The 13,606-nt window shown below is 44.1% G+C and overlaps 1 long non-coding RNA gene across 2 annotated transcripts in view; it reads left to right on the top strand.

The window, feature by feature from the left end:
• Positions 1 to 13,606, top strand: part of LOC103557270 (uncharacterized) — a 94,498-nt gene that overhangs the window by 33,353 nt on the left and 47,539 nt on the right. For both annotated transcript variants that reach the window (XR_011529135.1, XR_546431.2), the window contains exon 4: positions 2,290 to 2,430. This is a non-coding gene — a long non-coding RNA (uncharacterized lncRNA). Of the gene's footprint in view, positions 1 to 2,289; positions 2,431 to 13,606 lie in introns of those variants that run through there.

Raw genomic sequence — 13,606 nt, 5'->3', positions numbered from 1 at the left:
AGTCCTTCCCTTGCCAGAGGGATGCTGCAGGAACAAGAAGGGCCTGTATTCCCCCAAGCCAGGATCATTTTTACTTGTCGTACTGCTGGCAGCACCTGCTATAGGCAAGATTTGCTTCTACAACTTCCGGGAACTGTGCTCTGCCATGTCATATAGGGGCTCCCTGAACATAAAAGGCACTATGATTTAAAAGTCTGGATTACTGACGGATCAAAGGACACTGTGACCTGAAGACAAGTTTAAGAAAACTGATTTACAACTACTGAGATTGTGAAAAAAAAGTAAAAAAAATAAAAGAATGCTAGGATGTCAAGATTTACCTAGTAATGAGAATAAACCAGGAGAAAGGGCACTAGACCAGGGCTCAGAAAGCCTGTGTTCTTTCCTTCTCTTCCAATTTGGTCTGTAAGCTCCCTGAGGACTGGGTCATGCTTTGCTCACAATTGCGTCTCACTGTGCCTCACACACACTAGAAGCTGTTTGAAAGCATGTACTTGTTGCATAGCGGCATGATAATAAATTCACAATATATCATAGTGGGTTACAACAGTGCTATGGACAATGTGTATATATGTCCATAGGGAAAAGACTGGAAGGATATTAACACCATCATATTACCTTTGCATGATGTGATTACAAGTTAATTTTCTTCTTCTTGGTTTTTTTTTTTTTTTTTTTTGCTTTTCTCCCCAAATCCCCCCAGTACATAGTTGTATATTTTAGTTGTGGGTCCTTCTAGTTGTGGCATGTAGGATGCCGCTTCAACATGGCCTGATGAGCCATGCCATGTCCGCGCCCAGGACCCGAACCGGCGAAACCCTGGGCCACCAAAGCAGTAACCACATTTTTAACTTACATTTTTTTCCTACATATTTTAATTCCTTTTCTACTTTTTGCTTCTGTTTTAAAAACATTTTTGGTGTGTCAAACACAGGGTAGAGGCCATGAATTTCCCTGTCTCCCTTCTGGGTAGGGGGTAGGGAAGGCCCAATTTCATATGGAGCAGCAGACTCTACTGCCCAAGATACTTCAGTCTGAAATCGAAACTTGACTCTTTATTCTAGTTTGATACCTAGAAATCGACAACCACATTGCAAATTAAATATGTGTCCCAGTCCATGTTTACTACATACAAAAAGATAGTTTTGAGGTCATATTTCATCGGTACATATAAAAAGCGAACTGTTAAACACTAATTGTATGCCTGGCACCTGGGTAGGAATGCTTCCCTCCAGCCAGGCTCAGACCTCCACTCAGGGACAATCACAGGGCAGAGAGGGCTCCACCCAGGGTGGGGCGTCTGCCCAGGCTGGGGAGAAGAGCAGGCTCCTCTGGTGCCACGCTGCCCTGTCAGTATTTACTGCTCCCAGAGAGCATGCTGATGGCTTCCAGGCAATGCACACTTGGTGTGTAAGCAGCTCTCTTGTCCACTAACAAAACTCTGACTACTATGGGCCATTTATAATCTTACCTTCCAGTCTGGTACAATAGGTACAAAATTTGGTACAATAGTATCCTAGGCCCTAGAACTTCCATTTTCATCAACTCTCTGTCAACTTTGTAGAAATGTTATTTTCTCCCCAGATGAAGTAGATGGATCATTCATTCACTCACTCATTTGAGTGTCAGGGTGTAGTGATGGATGAAACTTGCTCCTTGAAGAGCTCCCCGCAGGGAGGGTCAGGGTGCTGGCTCTGGACCAGGATGCCTGGTTTTGAATCCTGGGTCTTCCCCTTCCTAGCTGTGAAAGCATGGGCAGATCACTTAACTTTTCTGGTCCCGGTTGGCTCATCTATAAAATGGAGATAATAATAACAACATTTACCTCACTAAGTTGTTGTAGGGATTGAATGAGCGCTCAAAATAGTGCCTGGCACAAAGTAAGCACGCAATTCCTGTCAGCTATCTGCGTTAATGGGAGCGAGAGCCTTGTCAATCATTAAAGGGCAGCTTGGTGTGTTGCGTACTTTAATAGGAGTGCACAGCCAGGAAATGATTGATTCTGAGGGATTCACAGAAGACTCCTGATCAGTTAGAGTTCCATCAGAGAAGCAGAACCAGTACACATGATATAGAATCAGAGATTCGTTATGGGGGCTCATTCCTCCTAGCTGTAGGAATGGGCTCATCAGCCAACGTGAGGCTGTTGCTTCAGAGTCTGGTGCTGGACTTAGAGTCAGAAGGACAGGCAGTTGCGGAAGAGAAACGGGCGCGAAGTGGGGAAAGCAGGGATAGACTGCAACCTGCAAGGACAAACTGGAGCCCGTTTCTGCCTCTCACTTCCTCCAGGGGATGATGTTAACGATTGGCAAGACAAGCTGGCTTCCCCACAGAGTTCTCCATGCTGATCCAGGATTCAGAGGAGCTGCAAGAGGAGATCTGGTGGGAACTGGAGGAGCTGAGGGCTCAGCTGCTGCCCGACTCCAACAGGTGAGCCAGCAGATCAGGGATAACCTGCGTAAGACATTGCAGCCCACGGCGCCTCACACCGACCTTCTAAATATTAAAACATAGTAGCTTCACTTCTATGTTCCAAATACTGTGCAAAATGTCTCCTGTGGCCAACATTACAATGGAACCACATTACTATGGAAGAGGAGTCTGGGAAATGCAGTTCCAGCTTACCTAACTTGACCCAGAACCAATCCACCACAGTTCCACAAAGGAAGTGATGGAATTGGGTCTGAAAGAGTAAGTGTTTGCCATGACGAAAAAGGGGGAGGATAGTCCAGACCCAGGGCATAATGAGCGGAGTATGGAAAAGTCTGATGTATTCAGGATGTTCATAGCAGCTGCAGCATTAGGTGTTTTTGTTACGAGGCCACAGAATCAGCCCAACATAACCATGAGCCACTGTAGTTTGAGGAAGTGCAGATCCATCTATCCATTGGGTCATAATTTTTCTTTAAACAAAGATTGACTTCTTTTCCTTCCAGGCTTATGCCTTTCCCATTATCAAGGGAATTAGACAACAGCGGTGAAAGCTGCGTTGAGCCTGGAGCCAGAGCTCTGAGTGTTAATCCCAGCCTTGCCTCACCCTCGATAGGAGACTTTGGACAACCTTTCCACCCTCTGAACCTCAGTAACCTCATCCCTAAAAGGAGGGCTTTGAACTGAAGTGATAGCCAACTCTCTACAGTCGTTTCAAACTTTAACATTCTTTCTGGCAATTACCGGGAGACCAAATGGGCAGAGCAATTTTCACTCTGGTGAAAGCTGGAACAGAAAATGCAGGGCGCTTTGCCACAACTCTCAACTTTATCTCTAAATTCTGGAAGCGGGCACAGCACAATGCAGCCTCCCATGGCTGTTCCTGGGGTCTGGGCCTGGCCTGGGTTAGGTGTCCAAGACCAGGTCAAGGCAATCGTATTTGTCTTGGTAGCATGGGCCTTGCACTATGCCGAAAGGATCTGAGGCCGTCAATAAATGTTGGATGAATGAACGTGTGGGATCTGGTCCCAGTTACTTCGTAGATTTGGGGACTGGTGTACGGGCCACTTTGAGGAGAAATTATAGACTCCCTCTTTGGGGAGACTCTGAACCAGAAACAGGTTCTTCAAGTCCAATGTAGTCTTGCCCTATTCCCCGGGAGGATTACAGGATTGAATAATAAGGGAGGGCGTCAGAACAAAAGCCTGGTGCATGTTTGAAGTAACATGAATTCTATACAAAGAAACAGCCACCTGGTCTTTAATATGGATATATTAATAAACATTTCTCATTGGACCATGTTGAGACATAAGTATCCCCTCTCTTCAGAATTATTGCGGAAAGTCAAGTTAATTCCTCACATTCTTGGCGTGTTTTCAAAGATGGTCAGATGTTGCAGCCCAGCAAAGCCATGATGCTGTTCTTCATGGAACCCAATGAAACGTTGATATATTTGACTCCTCTCTCTTATGGAAAAGCAATTTTGCTAACAAACAATATGGCTAGGTTTTATGTATGCAACTTGGGACTGTGGAATATGTGGACTTTAGAGTGAGGAAAGCTGGCTTCCTATCTGGGCTTTACTGCCTAACAGTTGTGTGTGTGTACTAGGCACCTTATTTCATCTCTGAGCCTCAGTGACTTCTTCTGTAAGAGGGGCATGATAACAATGATTGTTTAAACATCTTAAACAATGTGGTGTATATAAACTGCGGTAAGTGTTCAATAAATATTATTTATTTTCACTATACCTCAAAAAGTAAAAATGATAAAGATATCATTTTTGTGAATTTCCCATTGCTATTTTTTTGTTATTAGTTTATTGGTTGAGTTATATGCTGTCCTTGCAGGCAGACAAGTGATAACAGGCACAAAGAGCTTGAGAAAAAAAGTCATAAAAAAATAAAACCAAACATTATTTTTTTGCATACAAATTGCTAAAGGACACTCTTATTCCATTTAGGAGGCAGAACCTGTTTATCCCTTACAGTTTGAAAACGCTGGTGTGTTATTGTGGCAGTCAATTTCTGGCTTCATACCATCATGTTCTAGGAAAAAAATAGCTCTGAGCCTTGTTTTACAGACCCACAGGCCATCAGAGCTGAAAAGTTCTTAGAGGTCATCCAGCAAAGCCCTTCCATGGACGGGGAAACTGAGACTCAGAAACGGAAGCCAGTTGCTTGAGATCCCACATGGTTAACGATAATGTGAGGACTGGAATTTATGTCTTCTGATTCCTCATCCAGTAAGAGCATGTTACCTCAGGGCCTTCATTGATTCATCACATAATCTTAGAAAATTCCCTTGTTTGCACGAAACAAAAAATGGCAAGGACAACTCATGATCCATACATACCTCATGGAGATGCCTATGGATTAGTCAGACCCAGGCAAGTATTCAGCTGCCTGGAATTTGATGTGTAAATTCATTATTTATGCATGACACCTGAGTATTACAAAAAGGGAGTTGTTTCATAACTGTCAGCTGGAAGGACCCTCCTTCTACATGGCTTGGAGTATTAACGGTTGTAGTCCATTGGTGTGATAGGTAACCCCAGATAAGCCACTTACCCTCTCTCAGCTCCATTATACTCATCTATAAACTGAGGAATATGGTCCAGAGTATCACTAAGTTTCCTTTTAGCACTAATAGTCTAAGGTTCTATCAGTTCTTTCAATTTAGGACCCAATCATAGGCTGATTAACTGCATTTCCCAATGACAGAGACCCATAGCAACTTACGTCACAAAGATGAAAATCAAAAAAGCTAATGAGAATGAAATTGAAAGTAGGAAAAGAATATGGATTTCTTTTTAAGCGTTGCTTATCTGGTCTATAATCATAACCATGTAAAGACACAGTAAGACCTCTTAACCTTGGATAAGATTTCCAATCAAGGTTTCGGAAGTATTCCAGACTTCCCATCTCTCTTCTTTCTCAGAGTAAACATCTTTCCATGTACTCACTCTATGCACATGTATTGACAAATAGTGATGAGAAACTAGGATAAGTGGATCCAGGCTAGAATTTAGGACCAGGTTTTTGTCTTTATTTAATTTCACTTTTTCCCAGTATGAAAGACAGCAGAGGGAGAGCTATGAGCCCCGGCCCGGGAGTCGGGGAGGCCTGTCACTGGCTGGCTATGTAAGCCTCAGCCTGGCTTCTTCCACTCTGAGGCTGTTTCTTCCTCTGTGAGAGAAAGGGGTTGGGTTAGAGGCGCTTTAAAGTTCGCTTAAGGGATAATATTCCGCTATTTGGCTTGCCTGGGTTTTCAGAGCAGAGTCCTCAAAGTAAGCATCCTCACAGCCCAGAGATCCCCATTTCTTTTCCCTCAAGGGCTCCAGTACAGGGCTTGTGTTTAATCCATTTACAACTGAAATCTGTTTTCTTGCAACGAGAATATGTGTTCCAATAATTTTTTAAGAGCTTGCAATAAATAAAGCCAAAGGCCTACCTCGAGGAGCTGCAATTAAGGATGCCTTCATGGCAGGGGCCGAGGTGGAAGGGGAGTTGGACGAGGGAGCCTGGGCTTTCCTTTGAAATCCTGCTAAGCACAGGCGGCCACAGCTCTGGTGCCCTGAAACTGCTGAGTTGACAATGCCTTAATGACATCACCTCTCTCCAGCCTCAGTTTAATATGTTCCCGCAAGGAATCTTTCAATTGTGAAGACAGGCACAAGTTGATACATTTATATAGACTTCTTTAAAAAATAAGCCTAAGGGGGCCGGCCTGGTAGCTTAGTGGTTCAGTTCATGTGCTCTGCTTTGGCGGCCGGGGGTTCATGGGTTTGGATCCCAGGCACAGACTTACACACTGCTCATCAAACAATGCTGTGGAGACATCCTGCATACGAAATAGAGGAAGACTCGCACAGATGTTAGCTCAGCAACAATCTTCCTCAAGCAAAAACAGGAAGATTAGCAACGGATGTTAGCTTAGGGCCAATCTTCCTTCACAAAAAAATAAAATAAAATAAAATAAAAATAAACCTAATGGAATCACTCTCATTTTAGATGGCTTGAGAATTAATCTGTAGATGAAATAGTTAAAATTTCACTGGTTTGAGCTACACAACAGGCAAGGCCCTGCTGAACGTTTGAGAAGAGAATACGCAAACAGAGATGGGCAAAGTTCTTCAGGTTCAAAGGCTTATTTGGGAAAAGAACCCAAAAAGTTCAGATGCTTTTGCTGAAGCTTATCTGATTTACTCAAGCTGGGGATGGGAGAGCACAGAGGTAATTGCGGAGCCAACTACACACGAGATGAGTTCTCGCTTCCCCGTTGCTCCCTTTGCTTTTAAGCTTATGTGTGTTTTGAGGGGGAAATCTAATCCACGTGTTTCAAATCCTTTGTACTTGAATACATGGAGGTGCTGGTTGGTGAGAGAGTGGCCCAGTTGGCCAGGTGTCTGTTTAAGAGTTTGGAAATCCTCTCAGCAGAAATGCATCCAAGAATGGAGATCAGTCATCTCCTCAAGTGCAGGCAGAGAATGAGGGCGGACAAGCTAAGAGACAGGATAGGGCATAGTCTGTGACTCTGTATGGAGGGTGGAGGACAGTACCCAAAACCCTAAATTTGGAATTAGAAAATGGTGCCGATAAATAAGTACTAGGGATGTAATTTGCAACATGATGACCACAGCTAACACTGCTGTATGATATACAGGAAAGTTGTTAAGAGAGTAGATCCTAACAGTTCTCATCACAAGGAGAATTTTTTTCCCTTTCTCTTTCTTTTCTTTTTATTGTAGCTATATGAGAAGATGGATGTTAGCTGAACCTATTGTAGTACCATTTCACAATATGCATAAAGCACACCATCATGCTGTACACCTTAAACTTACACAGGGATGTGTGTCAATTATTTCTCAATAAAACTAGAGAAAAAAAGGAAAACTGGGGCTTGAATCTCTTCAGTAACCATAACCTTAGTTTCCTCACATGTAAAATGGACGTGTTGGCCAATAATTCCTACTCCATGTGGTTGTGAAGACTAAATGAAATAATGTTTATGAAAGTTCATGGTTCTGCCCTTGGCACAAAATACGCACTGAATAAATATTTATTATTTTTTTAGTGTTTAAGTTCAATGCAAATCTTGACTCCTTTCTGTGTTCCCCAAACTGGTTTACCCTGTCTCCCACCCATGAACCCTAATTATCACCCTGAGAGCAGCAAGAAATAAGCTGTCTCTGGAAAGTACTCTCTCTCTCTAGAAAACAATATAAATTGGCTCACATATTTTTTCACACCAAACAGCATGATTTCAAAACACTTGAAAAAATCAGAGCCAAAGCAAATTCTCTCTCTGCCCTCACCTGCCCCCCACCCTCCCACGAACTTTTAAACCTTGGAAATCAAACAAGAGCCAGAGCGAGAGAGAGAGAGAGGGAGAAAAGAAAGAAAGAAAGAAAGAAAGAAAGAAAGAAAGAAAGAAAGAAAGAAAGAAAGAAAGAAAGAAAGAAAGAAAGAAAGAAAGGAAGGAAGGAAGGAAGGAAGGAAGGAAGGAAGGAAGGAAGGAAGGAAAGAAAGAAAGAAAGAAAAAGCCCAGCCTTCCATTGCTTCCCATCGTATACATATCGAGTTCACTTCACAAACACAAGGTGCACTGTCAGAAGTGCCTTGGGCAAAGTTTGTACTTTGCTTGAATTCTGACTTTTGTTTACCAAGGTAATAAACCTGTCCTCTGCTGCTCCAGGTGTAAAGCTATTATGAAAAGGCATATTTGTATTTCACCCCACCTCAGCTGTACGGTATGTGGGACATCCTGCACTGTAAGAGCGGCCTGGATTTATTTACAGAGAGAGGCACCCAAGTGTGAAGAGAAGTGCATCAGGCTGGGAAAGGCTGAGTCCTGGCAAAGACCCGGCCATCTAACCTTCCTCTTTCTCTTCATCCACCTGCTGCTTCAGACATCAGCGCTTGTCTTCTTCACATGGATAAATAACCCATGCTGCAGGGGACATCCACTGGCCTTTGCCATCTCTGTTGAGGCAAGTTACGTCCTCTTCAGCTTTTTGTCCTAAGTTTTCCAACCAACCCATTACTGACACATTTTGTCCAGCCAGAATAGAGTGGGTAAATGTGGCAGATGCAGAAACTTGTGCTCCAATCCTGTGCGTGAACATCCCCAAGGCGTTTCTCCCCCCTGCTTCATGCAGGCTGTCACACCCCAGTGGGTTCTCTGAGGCCTGGGATGGGTGGAGAAAAACTTTCACCCAAATTTCTGACTGAGCTAAATGGCCTGGAACCTCCTCTTAAATCATCGACTGAAATCTTGGCACTGGAAGGTGGAAAGAATGTATGGAAAAGGGTAGACTTAGAACACCAGGGCCGTTAGCTTGGGCAAGTGGGAGAGCTGCTGAGGGGTTCTTGTGATGTTGGTGCCTCCAGGCAAGCCTGACAGACCACCCAGAAGCCTGCACTAAGGCACACAGCAGCAGCAGCAGCAGCGTCCCAGCTAAACACATAAGCTGCACGACACAGGCAATTCTCCTGGTCCTTGGTCCCTGGCTGGAATCGGGGGCCTCACTTTCATCTCCTGAGAAGTAATTCTAATTTCTTTGAACTTTGGGTTCCCATATTTCCTGAGCCCCTACTAGGTACAGAAGCTTCAGCCAGGGGCTAGCACATGGTAAACACTGCATAAACATTTGGACCAAGGAACTAATTCCAGCTTCCTCTCTTGAAAAAGTAAGACCTTGAGTAAGTTGATTAACCCCTGTGAGCTCAGACACATCATCTGTAAAAGAGGAGTCATAATAGTAATTTCCTTTCAGAGTTGTTATAAGGATCAAGTGAAGAGCCCTCTGTAAATTCTAAAGATCTGCACAAACGTTGGTATTTCCAGCAATGTGGAGCTTCTCCGTCACCTCGTGCTTCTGGATCATGCTTTGTCATTCGTTGTCTCTTTCCTACTGCCTAGAAACTCAGTGCAACACATACCCCTTGAACATCTGTTAAGGTTTTGGTTCAATGGAAGTCACCAAGAGTACAGAGATTAATATAACACTTCCCTTTCCCCCAGGAGCTTGATGGGTAAGGAATGAGGGCAAAAAAGAGACATTCCATTACTGAATGCATAATTCTTGAGTGCCTAATATTCATTTGTTCAGTAGCAATTGAAGGTCCATTACTGTCCAGGCATTAGGAATTCTAGGCATTGGGAATTGTTTTAGTTAGGGTAGGCTAATGTCATGACTCAACACAAAACACATTTATTTCTTGTTCACATAATAGTCCTAGATGGGTGTGTAGGTTGCTAGGGCAACTCTCCTTCACTTAGTCACTCACGAGCCCAGGTTTCTTGCATCTTGTGCCTCTACTATCCCCTAGGGCCCTGTCATCACCTGGCAGAAGGGGGAAAACATGCAGGAGTGTGCATCAGAGGTCTTCATGGCCAGGCTGGAAGCAGCACTGTATATTTCCACTTATGTTCCATTAGCTAGAACTCTGTCACATCTAATCACAAAGGAATATGAAATGACCTTTGCACTGTTTCCAGTAAGAAGGAACAGATTTTGGTGAAAATCCAGCCAACTCTGATGCAAGGAAATAGCAACTAACAAGAAAGGAGCTCTACCCTTAAGGAGCTTACAGTTTGGGGAAGGTTATGATAAACAGGTAAACATATAACCAAGATAATTTCAGGTAATAATGGGCAAGGGTGCCTATTTTAGATGGGGGAGGGGGTTATCTGAGCTGAGTGGCAAATGATGAAAAAGGATCAGTTGGGGAAGAGACAGGGGCAGGGAGTCCAGCGTCCCAAGTTTGCATGTCAGCTGGCTTCCAGCTGGGAACAGCCAATGGGAGGCTTTGGCAGGAGACTGGAGGTCAGGAGAGAGGGAGAACCCAGGGTATCTCTCTCTCTCCCTTTCTGCCTCAGGCAGCATCCACAGCAGGACTCTGTCCCCTCCATGGCCCCAGCTCCTTTTGGATTGACCCACCTTGGTCAATCTGCCGCCAGGTGACCCTGGCCTCTGGGCTCCTGTATTATGACCTCTTCTCTTGGTCCTTCTAGCCCAACCTAGTAGCAACATCTTCTATTGCTAATGGCTGGATTGGCTTCTCAACTTCTTCTATGACCTGGACAGCCAATGATCTGTATTAGATTACTTGTGTTTAGACATTAAGAGTGACTCCAGTTTCCCCAGTTGGACCCTGATGACTGATAGAAGGTACAAACCACATGCTGTGGGATGTTCCCTGGGCACCTGGTACCAGCCCTGGCACGTGGCAAATCCACGGTGATTGTCTTGGTTTCCTATTGCTGCTGTAATAACACAAATATTGCAGTTCTGGAGAGCAGAAGTCCGAACGGGTCTCACTGGGCTAAAATGAAGGAAGCTCTAGGAGAAAATCTATTTTCTTGTCTTTTCTAGATTGTAGAGATTGCCCACATTCCTTGGTTCAGGGCCCCTTCCTACACATTCAAAGCCAGAAATAGCGAGTCGAGTCTTTCTCATGATGTCATCACTCTGGCCTGAGCCTTCTGCCTCCATCTTCCCTATTTAAGGATCTTTGTGATTACATTGTGGCCACATGGATAATCCTGGATAATCTCCCTTCTTTTTAGGGTCTGCTGGTTAGCAAGCTTAATTCTATCTGACAGCTTAATTCCTGCTTGCCATGTAATATAACATATTCACAGGTTCTGGGTGTTACAACGTGGACATCTTTGGGGAGTCATTATTCTCTGCCTGCCACAGTGACTAACTGAGCAACATCAGACTCAGGGGAGGGAGGTTTCAGAGGCTTGCTAAAGGAGACAGTAGCTTGGTGCCTCATACTGCACACAATAAGAACTCAATGCCCATGAGCTGAAATGAACATAGAGGCTACAGTACTCTGGAGGGAGCATTCATATCCTCTGGTTCAGAGGCTCTCCCAGCAATGCTTGAAGCATGGCTTGCTGTTGGAAACCCGTCAGAATGTGCTCTTGCCTGCCATGCCTGGGATGTGATGCTGGGACACAGCTCCTGTTCGTCTCTCACCCAGGATGGCATGTAGGTTTCTTGTTTTCCCAGAGAAAGTTTCATCTCAGAGAGGGGAGTGGGTGAAGGCAAACTGTCGGCTGCAACACGTGAGGCCCATTGGTTCCAATTCAGGGACAACTGGAGTTGACGCAGGCGTTCCCTCCAAATGTAATCAAACGCCTCCTGTTGCCAGACAATGTGTTATTCAGTGAGGGGCTGGGGCGGGGGGTGGGGGGGGGCGGGTGCGGGGCGGGGGTTGTGAATCTAAGATGCCTTCTGTAACTTTATCAGATGGGTGCTGGGAAGAGAGGAAGGAGAGCAGAGAGGGAAATTCACTTCACTGGTAAATAAACTTCCAAACTGTAGCAGATTCCTGAAAAACCCTTGAAACTGCCTACTGGAGAGATCCACAGTGAAGTGGTGGGCTATGCATACTCAGCGTGGGGGGATTTGTGACAATGTGAGCCTGTGGGGCAGAGCATGGCGCCAGATCTCAAGGCAAATTCTGGGTTCCACTCCTCCAGTTCTTTGTGTGTGGGGTGGGGAGGTGAGTTTGAATAGGACAGACTTCGGGTAAACATAGAATGACTTTCTCTATTTTGAGCTAGATTTTATGGAAATGGATTTCTTTAAACTGCTTCATTGGAACTGGAATTCCCGCACTTACTCTTCCCACACTTCCTAGCTCAGCACCTTAGGGCAGAACAAAGTGAAGAAATCCTTGCCAAGTCTAAGCTTGGGAGAAGGAGAGTCCTACCATTAGGGACGTAAGCCTGGAGTCAATCTCTCAACTACTGTGACCTAGACACGTGCAGACTTTGATTTCAAGTTCTGAGCTTTCTTAGCCATCGTGGAGGTACTGGGAACATCTCAGGGAAATCTTTGGGACAGAGGCCTGGGAAGGGTTGTATCATGACTGAGTATCTCTAGCTACCTTTATCAGTTGAGGAAGTCATTTAGAAAGAGTTGCACTGTATAATCCTGGTTGTGGAACTGGCATAAAGGTAGCATAACTGTATCTTTTATCAGCACAAATACATTACATTGGGGACTTATTTTGTTATTATAGAAAATTTTTGGTTCCTGGAAACCTTGAAGGATTAAGGACTATTAACTCAAAAAATGTACAGTGGTAGGCATAGGACTCCTGTCAAAGGTTAGTTATAGGAGAGACTTGGGAGAAAGATGAGTGGTAGGAGCCAGGAGTGGGAGAGAGACTGACTTTTTGCTGCCTGCCCTTTGGTGCCTGTTAAACTTTATATCTTACACGTGTATCATTAATTCAAAAAGAAATAAAATACATTTTGTAATATGCAGAATCAGTACAATCTCAACTACAAAAGACAGGAAGAACAAGGGAACTCCAATGAAATTCAATGATACCCAACTTGCTATGATGAGATTGTTTCTCTTATCTATACCTTTGGATATTTTTTATATCTTCCTCAATGAACAACAATAATAAATAGAGTTTTTTCAATGATTTCAATAGCTATGTTTTTTAAACAGTCAGGGGAAACAGTATTTCCATATGCCACTGCTATATTAATCTATAGATCAGGCTCAAGCTAAGATAGTCCCCGCCCATATGACTTTTCCATTTTCCAGTTTCTTTTCAATTTGCCAATGAGTAGGCTGCGTTTCTAGGTCTGATTCGTGGATCTCTTGTTGATCACTCAGTCATAGTGAAATGTCGTACGTACATCACCCTTCGTGACGGCTGGGTTTCGGTTCAGTTAACCTCCCTGTTATCGCTTCATCTCCGCCGTCATCCAGCACCATCACCCACTGTCAGCAAGGTTTTCTCAGTTCAGTGCCACATGCATTTTTAAGACCTTGCAACCTTTGGCCATGTGCTATGGAGGATGCGGAGGTGAATCTGAACTGTTCCACCCCTAAGATTCTCCCTCTCAGAAGACAGAGAACATATATGGAGTTAGCTTTGATTGGAACCAGAAAGTGGTGAGAACTTTCAAAGATACCATGACATATTGTGACTGTCAGACGAGAGAAATGAGGAATGGATGCTTTAGGGAGGAAACTTTCCTTCCTTTGATCCTATTGAGTTCTTCATCTCTGCATCTCTCTCTGGTCATAGTCTGCAGTGACTTATGTCCTTATCTTGGTGCTTTTTATTGCCTACTATGGCCCAAGTGAGTGCCATAGTGTAGTAGAGATACCAACAAAATGCTATGGAGCTTG

This window comes from Equus przewalskii, chromosome 18 (assembly GCF_037783145.1).
Source record: "Equus przewalskii isolate Varuska chromosome 18, EquPr2, whole genome shotgun sequence".
Taxonomy (NCBI): Eukaryota; Metazoa; Chordata; class Mammalia; order Perissodactyla; family Equidae; genus Equus; species Equus przewalskii.
The sequence above is the reverse complement of the archived record's forward strand: the minus strand, read 5'-3'. Positions and strand labels throughout refer to the sequence as shown.